At 36.1% G+C, this 16,485-nt stretch overlaps 1 protein-coding gene and 1 long non-coding RNA gene across 7 annotated transcripts in view; one reads left to right on the forward strand and one right to left on the reverse strand.

Annotated features, from left to right (window-relative positions):
- The window catches only part of LOC127456757 (adhesion G protein-coupled receptor F5-like), a 41,539-nt gene extending 36,740 nt beyond the window's left edge, over positions 1–4,799 (reverse strand). The window contains exons 1-4 of the mRNA XM_051725328.1: positions 4,758–4,799; positions 4,509–4,655; positions 4,009–4,155; positions 3,759–3,905 (exon numbers count right to left, since the gene is read on the reverse strand). The gene's annotated coding sequence lies outside the window, so the exon portion shown is untranslated. The remainder of the gene's footprint in view (positions 1–3,758; positions 3,906–4,008; positions 4,156–4,508; positions 4,656–4,757) is intronic.
- A 2,008-nt stretch (positions 4,800–6,807) lies between these two features.
- Positions 6,808–15,065, forward strand: LOC127456763 (uncharacterized). 6 transcript variants are annotated; one of them, XR_007899883.1, is made up of 15 exons: positions 6,808–6,979; positions 7,113–7,229; positions 7,362–7,478; positions 7,924–8,040; positions 8,922–9,038; positions 9,172–9,288; positions 9,421–9,537; positions 9,983–10,099; positions 11,229–11,345; positions 11,479–11,595; positions 13,040–13,156; positions 13,290–13,406; positions 14,289–14,405; positions 14,538–14,654; positions 14,850–15,065. It is a non-coding gene; the product is annotated as an uncharacterized LOC127456763 (long non-coding RNA). The 6 variants fall into 6 exon arrangements; XR_007899884.1 differs by lacking the exon at positions 13,290–13,406; XR_007899885.1 differs by lacking the exons at positions 14,289–14,405; positions 14,538–14,654; positions 14,850–15,065 and adding an exon at positions 14,406–14,508.
- The last annotated feature ends 1,420 nt before the right edge of the window (positions 15,066–16,485 follow it).

Below are 16,485 nucleotides of genomic sequence, written 5' to 3' on the forward strand. Positions count from 1 at the left end.
CAATGAATCACATATTTTCCAATGCATGCTTTAACTAATATTGATAGTCAGAGTATACGCAGATGTAAAGCTAGAACCCACCGTTGCATGTGTTATTGATTCCTATGGTGATATTTGGGTTTATTGCATTAAATCCAGGCAAGCATGAGCACGAGTAATTTCCTATTTCATTTGTGCAAGTTGAATTAGGACCACATATGGATGGATAGCTCTGACATTCATCCACATCTGAAAAATGTAGATAATGCCCATCAATGAATCACATGTTTTCCAGTGCATGGTTTAATAATATTGATAGTCAGAGTATACACAGATGTAAAGCTAGAACCCACCGTTGCATGTGTTACTATTGTTTAAAATTAGAGTATATACAAATGATAAGAAAGAACCCACCGTTGCATGTGTTATTGATTCCAATGGTGATATTTGGGTTTGTTGCAATAAATCCAGGCAAGCATGAGCAAGAGTAATTTCCTATTTCATTTGTGCAGGTTGAATTAGGACCACATATGGATGGATAGATCTGACATTCATCCACATCTGAAAAATTAGATAATGCCCATCAATGAATCACATGTTTTCCAGTGCATGGTTTAATAATATTGATAGTCAGAGTATACACAGATGTAAAGCTAGAACCCACCGTTGCATGTGTTATTGATGCCAATGGAGAGATTTGAGTTTGTTGCAATAAATCCAGCCAAGCATGAGCAAGAATATTTTCCTATTTCATTGGTGCAGGTTGAATTCGGACCACAGATGGATGGATAGATCTGGCATTCATCCACATCTGAAAATTAGTTAATGCCCATCAGTGAATCACATATTTTCCAATGCATGCTTTAATAATATTGATAGTCAGAGTATACGCAGATGTAAAGCTAGAACCCACCGTTGCATGTGTTATTGATTCCTATGGTGATATTTGGGTTTATTGCATTAAATCCAGGCAAGCATGAGCAAGAGTAATTTCCTATTTCATTTGTGCAAGATGAATTCCGACCACATATGAAGGGATAGATCTGACATTCATCCACATCTGAAAAATTAGATAGTGCCCATCAGTGAATCACATGTTCTAAAATACATGTGTGACTACTACTGAAGGTGAGAATATATAAAGTATTTATGCTAGAACCCACCGATGCATGTATTATTGATTCCTATGGTGATATTTGGGTTTATTGCATTAAATCCAGGCAAGCATGAGCAAGAGTAATTTCCTATTTCATTTGTGCAGGTTGAATTAGGACCACATATGAAGGGATCGATCTGACATTCATCCACATCTGAAAAATTTAAATAATGCCCAGACAATCAGTCAAATGTTTACTAGAGCATGGTTTAATACTATGATAGTCAGAGTATACACAGATGTAAAGCTAGAACCCACGTTACATGTGTTACTATTTTAAAATTAAGTGTATGCTAGAAAGAACTCCACCTTTGCATGTGTTATTGATTCCAATGGAGAGATTTGAGTTTGTTGCAATAAATCCAGGCAAGCAAGAGCAAGAATAATTTCCTATTTCATTTGTGCAGGTTGAATTAGGACCACATATGGATGGATTAATCTGACATTCATCCACATCTGAAAAATTAGATAACGCCCATCAATGAATCACATGTTTTCCAATGCATGGTTTAATAATATTGATAGTCAGAGTATACACAGATGTAAAGCTAGAACCCACCGTTGCATGTGTCATTGATGCCAATGGAGAGATTTGAATTTGTTGCAATAAATCCAGGAAAGCATGAGCAAGAATATTTTCCTATTTCATTGGTGCAGGTAGAATTCGGACCACAGATGGATGGATAGATCTGGCATTCATCCACATCTGAAAATTAGATAATGCCCATCAATGAATCACATATTTTCCAATGCATGCTTTAATAATATTGATAGTCAGAGTATACGCAGATGTAAAGCTAGAACCCACCGTTGCATGTGTTATTGATTCCTATGGTGATATTTGGGTTTATTGCATTAAATCCAGGCAAGCATGAGCAAGAGTAATTCCCTATTCCATTTGTGCAGGTTGAATTAGGACCACATATGGTTGGATAGATCTGACATTCATCCACATCTGAAAAATGTCAAAATGCCTATCATTGAATCACTTGTGTTCCAATGCATGGTTTAATTATATTGATAGTCAGAGTATACACAGATGTAAAGCTAGAACCCACCATTGCATGTGTTATTGATGCCAATGGAGAGATTTGAGTTTGTTGCAATAAATCCAACCAAGCATGAGCAAGAATATTTTCCTATTTCATTGGTGCAGGTAGAATTCGGACCACAGATGGATGGATAGATCTGGCATTCATCCACATCTGAAAAATTAAATAATGCCCATCAATGAATCACATGTTTTCCAATGCATGCTTTAATAATATTGATAGTCAGAGTATACACAGATGTAAAGCTAGAACCCACCGTTGCATGTGTTATTGATTCCTATGGTGATATTTGGGTTTATTGCATTAAATCCAGGCAAGCATGAGCAAGAGTAATTTCCTATTTCATTTGTGCAGGTTGAATTAGGACCACATATGGATGGATAGCTCTGACATTCATCCACATCTGAAAAATTAGATAATGCCCATCAATGAATCACATGTTTTCCAGTGCATGGTTTAATAATATTGATAGTCAGAGTATACACAGATGTAAAGCTAGAACCCACCGTTGCATGTGTTACTATTGTTTAAAATTAGAGTATATACAAATGATAAGAAAGAACCCACCGTTGCATGTGTTATTGATTCCAATGGTGATATTTGGGTTTATTGCAATAAATCCAGGCAAGCATGAACAAGAGAAATTTCCTATTTCATTTGTGCAGGTTGAATTAGGACCACATATGGATGGATAGCTCTGACATTCATCCACATCTGAAAAATTAGATAATGCCCATCAATGAATCACATGTTTTCCAATGCATGGTTTAATAATATTGATAGTCAGAGTATACACAGATGTAAAGCTAGAACCCACCGTTGCATGTGTCATTGATGCCAATGGAGAGATTTGAATTTGTTGCAATAAATCCAGCAAAGCATGAGCAAGAATATTTTCCTATTTCATTGGTGCAGGTAGAATTCGGACCACAGATGGATGGATAGATCTGGCATTCATCCACATCTGAAAATTAGATAATGCCCATCAATGAATCACATATTTTCCAATGCATGCTTTAATAATATTGATAGTCAGAGTATACGCAGATGTAAAGCTAGAACCCACCGTTGCATGTGTTATTGATTCCTATGGTGATATTTGGGTTTATTGCATTAAATCCAGGCAAGCATGAGCAAGAGTAATTTCCTATTTCATTTGTGCAAGATGAATTCCGACCACATATGGATGGATTAGATCTGACATTCATCCACATCTGAAAAATTAGATAGTGCCCATCAGTGAATCACATGTTCTAAAATACATGTGTGACTACTAATGAAGGTGAGAATATATAAAGTATTTATGCTAGAACCCACCGTTGCATGTGTTATTGATTCCTATGGTGATATTTGGGTTTATTGCATTAAATCCAGGCAAGCATGAGCAAGAGTAATTTCCTATTTCATTTGTGCAGGTTGAATTAGGACCACATATGGATGGATAGATCTGACATTCATCCACATCTGAAAAATTTAAAAATGCCAAACAATCAGTCAAATGTTTACTAGATGCATGGAATACTATTACTCAAAGGTAGAATATACACAAAAATGTATAGCTAGAACTCCACCGTTGCATGTGTTATTGATTCCAATGGTGATATTTGGGTTTATTGCATTAAATCCAGGCAAGCATGAGCAAGAGTAATTTCCTATTTCATTTGTGCAGGTTGAATTAGGACCACAAATGGATGGATAGATCTGACATTCATCCACATCTGAAAAATGTCAAAATGCCTATCATTGAATCACTTGTGTTCCAATGCATGGTTTAATAATACTGATAGTCAGAGTATACACAGATGTAAAGCTAGAACCCACCGTTGCATGTGTTATTGATGCCAATGGAGAGATTTGATTTTGTTGCAATAAATCCAGCCAAGCATGAGCAAGAATAGTTTCCTATTTCATTGGTGCAGGTTGAATTAGGACCACATATGGATGGATAGATCTGGCATTCATCCACATCTGAAAAATGTCAAAATGCCTATCATTGAATCACTTGTGTTCCAATGCATGGTTTAATAATATTGATAGTCAGAGTATACACAGATGTAAAGCTAGAACCCACCGTTACATGTGTAATTGATTCCAATGGTGATATTTGGGTTTATTGCATTAAATCCAGGCAAGCATGAGCAAGAGTAATTTCCTATTTCATTTGTGCAGGTTGAATTAGGACCACAAATGGATGGATAGATCTGACATTCATCCACATCTGAAAAATGTCAAAATGCCTATCATTGAATCACTTGTGTTCCAATGCATGGTTTAATAATATTGATAGTCAGAGTATACAAAGATGTAAAGCTAGAACCCACCGTTGCATGTGTTATTGATGCCAATGGAGAGATTTGAGTTTGTTGCAATAAATCCAGCCAAGCATGAGCAAGAATATTTTCCTATTTCATTGGTGCAGGTTGAATTCGGACCACAGATGGATGGATAGATCTGGCATTCATCCACATCTGAAAATTAGTTAATGCCCATCAGTGAATCACATATTTTCCAATGCATGCTTTAATAATATTGATAGTCAGAGTATACGCAGATGTAAAGCTAGAACCCACCGTTGCATGTGTTATTGATTCCTATGGTGATATTTGGGTTTATTGCATTAAATCCAGGCAAGCATGAGCAAGAGTAATTTCCTATTTCATTTGTGCAGGATGAATTCGGACCACATATGAAGGGATAGATCTGACATTCATCCACATCTGAAAAATTAGATAGTGCCCATCAGTGAATCAGATGTTCTACTAAATACATGTGAATGACTACTACTGAAGGTGAGAATATATAAAGTATGTTATGCTAGAACCCACCGATGCATGTATTATTGATTCCTATGGTGATATTTGGGTTTATTGCATTAAATCCAGGCAAGCATGAGCAAGAGTAATTTCCTATTTCATTTGTGCAAGATGAATTCCGACCACATATGAAGGGATAGATCTGACATTCATCCACATCTGAAAAATTAGATAGTGCCCATCAGTGAATCACATGTTCTAAAATACATGTGTGACTACTACTGATAGGTGAGAATATACACAGTATGTATAGCTAGAACCCACCGATGCATGTATTATTGATTCCTATGGTGATATTTGGGTTTATTGCATTAAATCCAGGCAAGCATGAGCAAGAGTAATTTCCTATTTCATTTGTGCAGGTATGAATTCGGACCACATATGGAGTGGATAGATCTGACATTCATCCACATCTGAAAAATTAGATAGTGCCCATCAGTGAATCACATGTTCTAAAATACATGTGTGACTACTACTGAAGGTGAGAATATATAAAGTATTTATGCTAGAACCCACCGATGCATGTATTATTGATTCCTATGGTGATATTTGGGTTTATTGCATTAAATCCAGGCAAGCATGAGCAAGAGTAATTTCCTATTTCATTTGTGCAGGTTGAATTGGGACCACATATGAAGGGATCGATCTGACATTCATCCACATCTGAAAAATTTAAAAATGCCAAACAATCAGTCAAATGTTTACTAGAGCATGGAATACTATTATCAAAGGTAAAATACACAAAAATGTGTAGCTAGACTCCACCTTTGCATGTGTTATTGATTCCAATGGAGAGATTTGAGTTTGTTGCAATAAATCCAGGCAAGCAAGAGCAAGAATAATTTCCTATTTCATTTGTGCAAGATGAATTCCGACCACATATGAAGGGATCGATCTGACATTCATCCACATCTGAAAAATGTAAAAATGCCAGACAGTCAGTCAAATGTTTACTAGAGCATGGAATACTATTATCAAAGGTTAGAATACACAAAAATTTGAAGCTAGACCCCACCTTTGCATGTGTTATTGATTCCAATGGAGAGATTTGAATTTGTTGCAATAAATCCAGCCAAGCAAGAGCAAGAATAATTTACTATTTCATTGGTGCAGGTAGAATTCGGACCACAGATGGATGGATAGATCTGGCATTCATCCACATCTGAAAATTAGATAATGCCCATCAATGAATCACATATTTTCGAATGCATGCTTTAATAATATTGATAGTCAGAGTATACGCAGATGTAAAGCTAGAACCCACCGTTACATGTGTAATTGATTCCAATGGTGATATTTGGGTTTATTGCATTAAATCCAGGCAAGCATGAGCAAGAGTACTTTCCTATTTCATTTGTGCAGGTTGAATTAGGACCACATATGGATGGATAGATCTGACATTCATCCACATCTGAAAAATGTCAAAATGCCTATCATTGAATCACTTGTGTTCCAATGCATGGTTTAATAATATTGATAGTCAGAGTATACACAGATGTAAAGCTAGAACCCACCGTTGCATGTGTTATTGATGGCAATGGAGAGATTTGAGTTTGTTGCAATAAATCCAGCCAAACATGAGCAAGAATAGTTTCCTATTTCATTGGTGCAGGTAGAATTCGGACCACAGATGGGTGGATAGATCTGGCATTCATCCACATCTGAAAAATTAGATAGTGCCCATCAGTGAATCACATGTTCTAAAATACATATGTGACTACTACTGAAGGTGAGAATATATAAAGTATTTATGCTAGAACCCACCGATGCATGTGTTATTGATTCCAATGGTGATATTTGGGTTTATTGCATTAAATCCAGGCAAGCATGAGCAAGAGTAATTTCCTATTTCATTTGAGCAGGTTGAATTAGGACCACATATGGATGGATTAATCTGACATTCATCCACATCTGAAAAATTAGATAGTGCCCATCAGTCAATCACATGTTTTTAAATATATGTGTGACTACTAATGAAGGTGAGAATATATAAAGTATTTATGCTAGAACCCACCGATGCATGTATTATTGATTCCTATGGTGATGTTTGTGTTTATTGCATTAAATCCAGGCAAACATGAGCAAGAGTAATTTCCTATTTCATTTGTGCAGGTTGAATTGGGACCACATATGAAGGGATCGATCTGACATTCATCCACATCTGAAAAATTTAAAAATGCCAAACAATCAGTCAAATGTTTACTAGAGCATGGAATACTATTATCAAAGGTAAAATACACAAAAATGTGTAGCTAGACTCCACCTTTGCATGTGTTATTGATTCCAATGGAGAGATTTGAGTTTGTTGCAATAAATCCAGGCAAGCAAGAGCAAGAATAATTTCCTATTTCATTTGTGCAGGTTGAATTAGGACCACATATGGATGGATTAATCTGACATTCATCCACATCTGAAAAATTAGATAGTGCCCATCAGTCAATCACATGTTTTTAAATACATGTGTGACTACTAATGAAGGTGAGAATATATAAAGTATTTATGCTAGAACCCACCAATGCATGTGTTATTATTTCTTTTAAATTAGAGTATAAACAAAAGATAAGAAAGAACCCACCGTTGCATGTATTATTGATTCCAATGGTGATATTTGGGTTTATTGCATTAAATCCAGGCAAGCATGAGCAAGAGTAATTTCCTATTTCATTTGTGCAGGTTGAATTAGGACCACATATGGTTGGATAGATCTGACATTCATCCACATCTGAAAAATGTCAAAATGCCTATCATTGAATCACTTGTGTTCCATTGCATGGTTTAATTATATTGATAGTCAGAGTATACACAGATGTAAAGCTAGAACCCACCGTTGCATGTGTTATTGATGGCAATGGAGAGATTTGAGTTTGTTGCAATAAATCCAGCCAAACATGAGCAAGAATAGTTTCCTATTTCATTGGTGCAGGTAGAATTCGGACCACAGATGGGTGGATAGATCTGGCATTCATCCACATCTGAAAAATTAGATAGTGCCCATCAGTGAATCACATGTTCTAAAATACATGTGTGACTACTACTGAAGGTGAGAATATATAAAGTATTTATGCTAGAACCCACCGATGCATGTATTATTGATTCCTATGGTGATATTTGGGTTTATTGCATTAAATCCAGGCAAGCATGAGCAAGAGTAATTTCCTATTTCATTTGTGCAGGTTGAATTAGGACCACATATGAAGGGATCGATCTGACATTCATCCACATCTGAAAAATTTAAAAATGCCAAACAATCAGTCAAATGTTTACTAGAGCATGGAATACTATTATCAAAGGTAAAATACACAAAAATGTGTAGCTAGACTCCACCTTTGCATGTGTTATTGATTCCAATGGAGAGATTTGAGTTTGTTGCAATAAATCCAGGCAAGCAAGAGCAAGAATAATTTCCTATTTCATTTGTGCAGGTTGAATTAGGACCACATATGGATGGATTAATCTGACATTCATCCACATCTGAAAAATTAGATGAAGCCCATCAATGAATCACATGTTTTCCAATGCATGGTTTAATAATATTGATAGTCAGAGTATACACAGATGTAAAGCTAGAACCCACCGTTGCATGTGTTATTGATGCCAATGGAGAGATTTGAGTATGTTGCAATAAATCCAGCCAAGCATGAGCAAGAATATTTTCCTATTTCATTGGTGCAGGTAGAATTCCGACCACAGATGGATGGATAGATCTGGCATTCATCCACATCTGAAAATTAGTTAATGCCCATCAATGAATCACATATTTTCCAATGCATGCTTTAATAATATTGATAGTCAGAGTATACGCAGATGTAAAGCTAGAACCCACCGTTGCATGTGTTATTGATTCCTATGGTGATATTTGGGTTTATTGCATTAAATCCAGGCAAGCATGAGCAAGAGTAATTTCCTATTTCATTTGAGCAGGTTGAATTAGGACCACATATGGATGGATTAATCTGACATTCATCCACATCTGAAAAATTAGATAGTGCCCATCAGTCAATCACATGTTTTTAAATATATGTGTGACTACTAATGAAGGTGAGAATATATAAAGTATTTATGCTAGAACCCACCGATGCATGTATTATTGATTCCTATGGTGATGTTTGTGTTTATTGCATTAAATCCAGGCAAACATGAGCAAGAGTAATTTCCTATTTCATTTGTGCAGGTTGAATTGGGACCACATATGAAGGGATCGATCTGACATTCATCCACATCTGAAAAATTTAAAAATGCCAAACAATCAGTCAAATGTTTACTAGAGCATGGAATACTATTATCAAAGGTAAAATACACAAAAATGTGTAGCTAGACTCCACCTTTGCATGTGTTATTGATTCCAATAGAGAGATTTGAGTTTGTTGCAATAAATCCAGGCAAGCAAGAGCAAGAATAATTTCCTATTTCATTTGTGCAGGTTGAATTAGGACCACATATGGATGGATTAATCTGACATTCATCCACATCTGAAAAATTAGATAGTGCCCATCAGTCAATCACATGTTTTTAAATACATGTGTGACTACTAATGAAGGTGAGAATATATAAAGTATTTATGCTAGAACCCACCAATGCATGTGTTATTATTTCTTTTAAATTAGAGTATAAACAAAAGATAAGAAAGAACCCACCGTTGCATGTATTATTGATTCCAATGGTGATATTTGGGTTTATTGCATTAAATCCAGGCAAGCATGAGCAAGAGTAATTTCCTATTTCATTTGTGCAGGTTGAATTAGGACCACATATGGTTGGATAGATCTGACATTCATCCACATCTGAAAAATGTCAAAATGCCTATCATTGAATCACTTGTGTTCCATTGCATGGTTTAATTATATTGATAGTCAGAGTATACACAGATGTAAAGCTAGAACCCACCGTTGCATGCGTTATTGATGCCAATGGAGAGATTTGAGTTTGTTGCAATAAATCCAGCCAAGCATGAGCAAGAATATTTTCCTATTTCATTGGTGCAGGTAGAATTCGGACCACAGATGGATGGATTGATCTGGCATTCATCTACATCTGAAAAATTAGATAGTGCCCATCAGTGAATCACATGTTCTAAAATACATGTGTGACTACTACTGAAGGTGAGAATATATAAAGTATTTATGCTAGAACCCACCGATGCATGTATTATTGATTCCTATGGTGATATTTGGGTTTATTGCATTAAATCCAGGCAAGCATGAGCAAGAGTAATTTCCTATTTCATTTGAGCAGGTTGAATTAGGACCACATATGGATGGATTAATCTGACATTCATCCACATCTGAAAAATTAGATAGTGCCCATCAGTCAATCACATGTTTTTAAATATATGTGTGACTACTAATGAAGGTGAGAATATATAAAGTATTTATGCTAGAACCCACCGATGCATGTATTATTGATTCCTATGGTGATATTTGGTTTATTGCATTAAATCCAGGCAAGCATGAGCAAGAGTAATTTCCTATTTCATTTGTGCAGGTTGAATTGGACCACATATGAAGGGATCGATCTGACATTCATCCACATCTGAAAAATTTAAAAATGCCAAACAATCAGTCAAATGTTTACTAGAGCATGGAATACTATTATCAAAGGTAAAATACACAAAAATGTGTAGCTAGACTCCACCTTTGCATGTGTTATTGATTCCAATGGAGAGATTTGAGTTTGTTGCAATAAATCCAGGCAAGCAAGAGCAAGAATAATTTCCTATTTCATTTGTGCAGGTTGAATTAGGACCACATATGGATGGATTAATCTGACATTCATCCACATCTGAAAAATTAGATGAAGCCCATCAATGAATCACATGTTTTCCAATGCATGGTTTAATAATATTGATAGTCAGAGTATACACAGATGTAAAGCTAGAACCCACCGTTGCATGTGTTATTGATGCCAATGGAGAGATTTGAGTATGTTGCAATAAATCCAGCCAAGCATGAGCAAGAATATTTTCCTATTTCATTGGTGCAGGTAGAATTCCGACCACAGATGGATGGATAGATCTGGCATTCATCCACATCTGAAAATTAGTTAATGCCCATCAATGAATCACATATTTTCCAATGCATGCTTTAATAATATTGATAGTCAGAGTATACGCAGATGTAAAGCTAGAACCCACCGTTGCATGTGTTATTGATTCCTATGGTGATATTTGGGTTTATTGCATTAAATCCAGGCAAGCATGAGCAAGAGTAATTTCCTATTTCATTTGAGCAGGTTGAATTAGGACCACATATGGATGGATTAATCTGACATTCATCCACATCTGAAAAATTAGATAGTGCCCATCAGTCAATCACATGTTTTTAAATATATGTGTGACTACTAATGAAGGTGAGAATATATAAAGTATTTATGCTAGAACCCACCGATGCATGTATTATTGATTCCTATGGTGATGTTTGTGTTTATTGCATTAAATCCAGGCAAACATGAGCAAGAGTAATTTCCTATTTCATTTGTGCAGGTTGAATTGGGACCACATATGAAGGGATCGATCTGACATTCATCCACATCTGAAAAATTTAAAAATGCCAAACAATCAGTCAAATGTTTACTAGAGCATGGAATACTATTATCAAAGGTAAAATACACAAAAATGTGTAGCTAGACTCCACCTTTGCATGTGTTATTGATTCCAATGGAGAGATTTGAGTTTGTTGCAATAAATCCAGGCAAGCAAGAGCAAGAATAATTTCCTATTTCATTTGTGCAGGTTGAATTAGGACCACATATGGATGGATTAATCTGACATTCATCCACATCTGAAAAATTAGATAGTGCCCATCAGTCAATCACATGTTTTTAAATACATGTGTGACTACTAATGAAAGTGAGAATATATAAAGTATTTATGCTAGAACCCACCAATGCATGTGTTATTATTTCTTTTAAATTAGAGTATAAACAAAAGATAAGAAAGAACCCACCGTTGCATGTATTATTGATTCCAATGGTGATATTTGGGTTTATTGCATTAAATCCAGGCAAGCATGAGCAAGAGTAATTTCCTATTTCATTTGTGCAGGTTGAATTAGGACCACATATGGTTGGATAGATCTGACATTCATCCACATCTGAAAAATGTCAAAATGCCTATCATTGAATCACTTGTGTTCCATTGCATGGTTTAATTATATTGATAGTCAGAGTATACACAGATGTAAAGCTAGAACCCACCGTTGCATGTGTTATTGATGCCAATGGAGAGATTTGAGTTTGTTGCAATAAATCCAGCCAAGCATGAGCAAGAATATTTTCCTATTTCATTGGTGCAGGTAGAATTCGGACCACAGATGGATGGATTGATCTGGCATTCATCTACATCTGAAAAATTAGATAGTGCCCATCAGTGAATCACATTTTCTAAAATACATGTGTGACTAGTACTGAAGGAGAGAATATATAAAGTATTTATGCTAGAACCCACCGATGCATGTATTATTGATTCCTATGGTGATGTTTGTGTTTATTGCATTAAATCCAGGCAAGCATGAGCAAGAGTAATTTCCTATTTCATTTGTGCAGGTTGAATTGGGACCACATATGAAGGGATCGATCTGACATTCATCCACATCTGAAAAATTTAAAAATGCCTATCATTGGATCACTTGTGTTCCAATGCATGGTTTAATAGTATTGATAGTCAGAGTATACACAGATGTAAAGCTAGAACCCACCGTTGCATGTGTTATTGATGGCAATGGAGAGATTTGAGTTTGTTGCTATAAATCCAGCCAAACATGAGCAAGAATAGTTTCCTATTTCATTGGTGCAGGTAGAATTCGGACCACAGATGGGTGGATAGATCTGGCATTCATCCACATCTGAAAAATTAGATAGTGCCCATCAGTGAATCACATGTTCTAAAACACATGTGTGACTACTACTGAAGGTGAGAATATATAAAGTATTTATGCTAGAACCCACCGATGCATGTATTATTGATTCCTATGGTGATATTTGGGTTTATTGCATTAAATCCAGGCAAGCATGAGCAAGAATAATTTCCTATTTCATTTGAGCAGGTTGAATTAGGACCACATATGGATGGATTAATCTGACATTCATCCACATCTGAAAAATTAGATAGTGCCCATCAGTCAATCACATGTTTTTAAATATATGTGTGACTACTAATGAAGGTGAGAATATATAAAGTATTTATGCTAGAACCCACCGATGCATGTATTATTGATTCCTATGGTGATGTTTGTGTTTATTGCATTAAATCCAGGCAAGCATGAGCAAGAGTAATTTCCTATTTCATTTGTGCAGGTTGAATTGGGACCACATATGAAGGGATCGATCTGACATTCATCCACATCTGAAAAATTTAAAAATGCCAAACAATCAGTCAAATGTTTACTAGAGCATGGAATACTATTATCAAAGGTAAAATACACAAAAATGTGTAGCTAGATTCCACCTTTGCATGTGTTATTGATTCCAATGGAGAGATTTGAATTTGTTGCAATAAATCCAGGCAAGCAAGAGCAAGAATAATTTCCTATTTCATTTGTGCAGGTTGAATTAGGACCACATATGGATGGATTAATCTGACATTCATCCACATCTGAAAAATTAGATGAAGCCCATCAATGAATCACATGTTTTCCAATGCATGGTTTAATAATATTGATAGTCAGAGTATACACAGATGTAAAGCTAGAACCCACCGTTGCATGTGTTATTGATGCCAATGGAGAGATTTGAGTATGTTGCAATAAATCCAGCCAAGCATGAGCAAGAATATTTTCCTATTTCATTGGTGCAGGTAGAATTCCGACCACAGATGGATGGATAGATCTGACATTCATCCACATCTGAAAAATGTCAAAATGCCTATCATTGAATCACTTGTGTTCCATTGCATGGTTTAATTATATTGATAGTCAGAGTATACACAGATGTAAAGCTAGAACCCACCGTTGCATGTGTTATTGATGCCAATGGAGAGATTTGAGTTTGTTGCAATAAATCCAGCCAAGCATGAGCAAGAATAGTTTCCTATTTCATTGGTGCAGGTAGAATTCGGACCACAGATGGATGGATTGATCTGGCATTCATCTACATCTGAAAAATTAGATAGTGTCCATCATTGAATCACATTTTCTAAAATACATGTGTGACTAGTACTGAAGGAGAGAATATATAAAGTATTTATGCTAGAACCCACCGATGCATGTATTATTGATTCCTATGGTGATGTTTGTGTTTATTGCATTAAATCCAGGCAAGCATGAGCAAGAGTAATTTCCTATTTCATTTGTGCAGGTTGAATTGGGACCACATATGAAGGGATCGATCTGACATTCATCCACATCTGAAAAATTTAAAAATGCCAAACAATCAGTCAAATGTTTACTAGAGCGTGGAATACTATTATCAAAGGTAAAATACACAAAAATGTGTAGCTAGACTCCACCTTTGCATGTGTTATTGATTCCAATGGAGAGATTTGAGTTTGTTGCAATAAATCCAGGCAAGCAAGAGCAAGAATAATTTCCTATTTCATTTGTGCAGGTTGAATTAGGACCACATATGGATGGATTAATCTGACATTCATCCACATCTGAAAAATTAGATAGTGCCCATCAGTCAATCACATGTTTTTAAATATATGTGTGACTACTAATGAAGGTGAGAATATATAAAGTATTCATGCTAGAACCCACCAATGCATGTGTTATTATTTCTTTTAAATTAGAGTATAAACAAAAGATAAGAAAGAACCCACCGTTGCATGTATTATTGATTCCAATGGTGATATTTGGGTTTATTGCATTAAATCCAGGCAAGCATGAGCAAGAGTAATTTCCTATTTCATTTGTGCAGGTTGAATTAGGACCACATATGGTTGGATAGATCTGACATTCATCCACATCTGAAAAATGTCAAAATGCCTATCATTGAATCACTTGTGTTCCATTGCATGGTTTAATTATATTGATAGTCAGAGTATACACAGATGTAAAGCTAGAACCCACCGTTGCATGTGTTATTGATGCCAATGGAGAGATTTGAGTTTGTTGCAATAAATCCAGCCAAGCATGAGCAAGAATATTTTCCTATTTCATTGGTGCAGGTAGAATTCGGACCACAGACTGATGGATAGATCAGGCATTCATCCACATCTGAAAATTAGATAATGCCCATCAATGAATCATATATTTTCCAATGCATGCTTTATTAATATTGATAGTCAGAGTATACGCAGATGTAAAGCTAGAACCCACCGTTGCATGTGTTATTGATTCCTATGGTGATATTTGGGTTTATTGCATTAAATCCAGGCAAGCATGAGCAAGAGTAATATCCTATTTCATTTGTGCAAGATGAATTCCGACCACATATTGATGGATATATCTGACATTCATCCACATCTGAAATACAAGTGCATCTCAATAAATTAGAATGTTGTGGAAAAGTTCATTTATTTCAGTAATTCAACTCAAATTGTGAAACTCGTGTATTAAATAAATTCAGTGCACACAGACTGAAGTAGTTTAAGTCTTTGGTTCTTTTAATTGTGATGATTTTGGCTCACATTTAACAAAAACCCACCAATTCACTATCTCAAAAAATTAGAATATGGTGACATGCCAATCAGCTAATCAACTCAAAATACCTGCAAAGTTTTCCTGAGCCTTCAAAATGGTCTCTCAGTTTGGTTCACTAGGCTACACAATCATGGGGAAGACTGCTGATCTGACAGTTGTCCAGAAGACAATCATTGACAACCTTCACAAGGAGGGTAAGCCACAAACATTCATTGCCAAAGAAGCTGGCTGTTCACAGAGTGCTGTATCCAAGCATATTAACAGAAAGTTGAGTGGAAGGAAAAAGTGTGGAAGAAAAAGATGCACAACCAACCAAGAGAACCGCAGCTTTATGAGGATTGTCAAGCAAAATCGATTCAAGAATTTGGGTGAACTTCACAAGGAATGGACTGAGGCTGGGGTCAAGGCATCAAGAGCCACCACACACAGACGTGTCAAGGAATTTGGCTACAGTTGTCATATTCCTCTTGTTAAGCCACTCCTGAACCACAGACAACATCAGAGGCGTCTTACCTGGGCTAAGGAGAAGAAGAACTGGACTGTTGCCCAGTGTTCCAAAGTCCTCTTTTCAGATGAGAGCAAGTTTTGTATTTCATTTAGAAACCAAGGTCCTAGAGTCTGGAGGAAGGGTGGAGAAGCTCATAGCCCAAGTTGCTTGAAGTCCAGTGTTAAGTTTCCACAGTCTGTGATGATTTGGGGTGCAATGTCATCTGCTGGTGTTGGTCCATTGTGTTTTTTGAAAACCAAAGTCACTACACCCGTTTACCAAGAAATTTTGGAGCACTTCATGCTTCCTTCTGCTGACCAGCTTTTTAAAGATGCTGATTTCATTTTCCAGCTGGATTTGGCACCTGCCCACACTGCCAAAAGCACCAAAAGTTGGTTAAATGACCATGGTGTTGGTGTGCTTG

This window comes from Myxocyprinus asiaticus, chromosome 19 (genome assembly GCF_019703515.2).
Source record: "Myxocyprinus asiaticus isolate MX2 ecotype Aquarium Trade chromosome 19, UBuf_Myxa_2, whole genome shotgun sequence".
In the NCBI taxonomy this organism is placed as follows: domain Eukaryota; kingdom Metazoa; phylum Chordata; class Actinopteri; order Cypriniformes; family Catostomidae; genus Myxocyprinus; species Myxocyprinus asiaticus.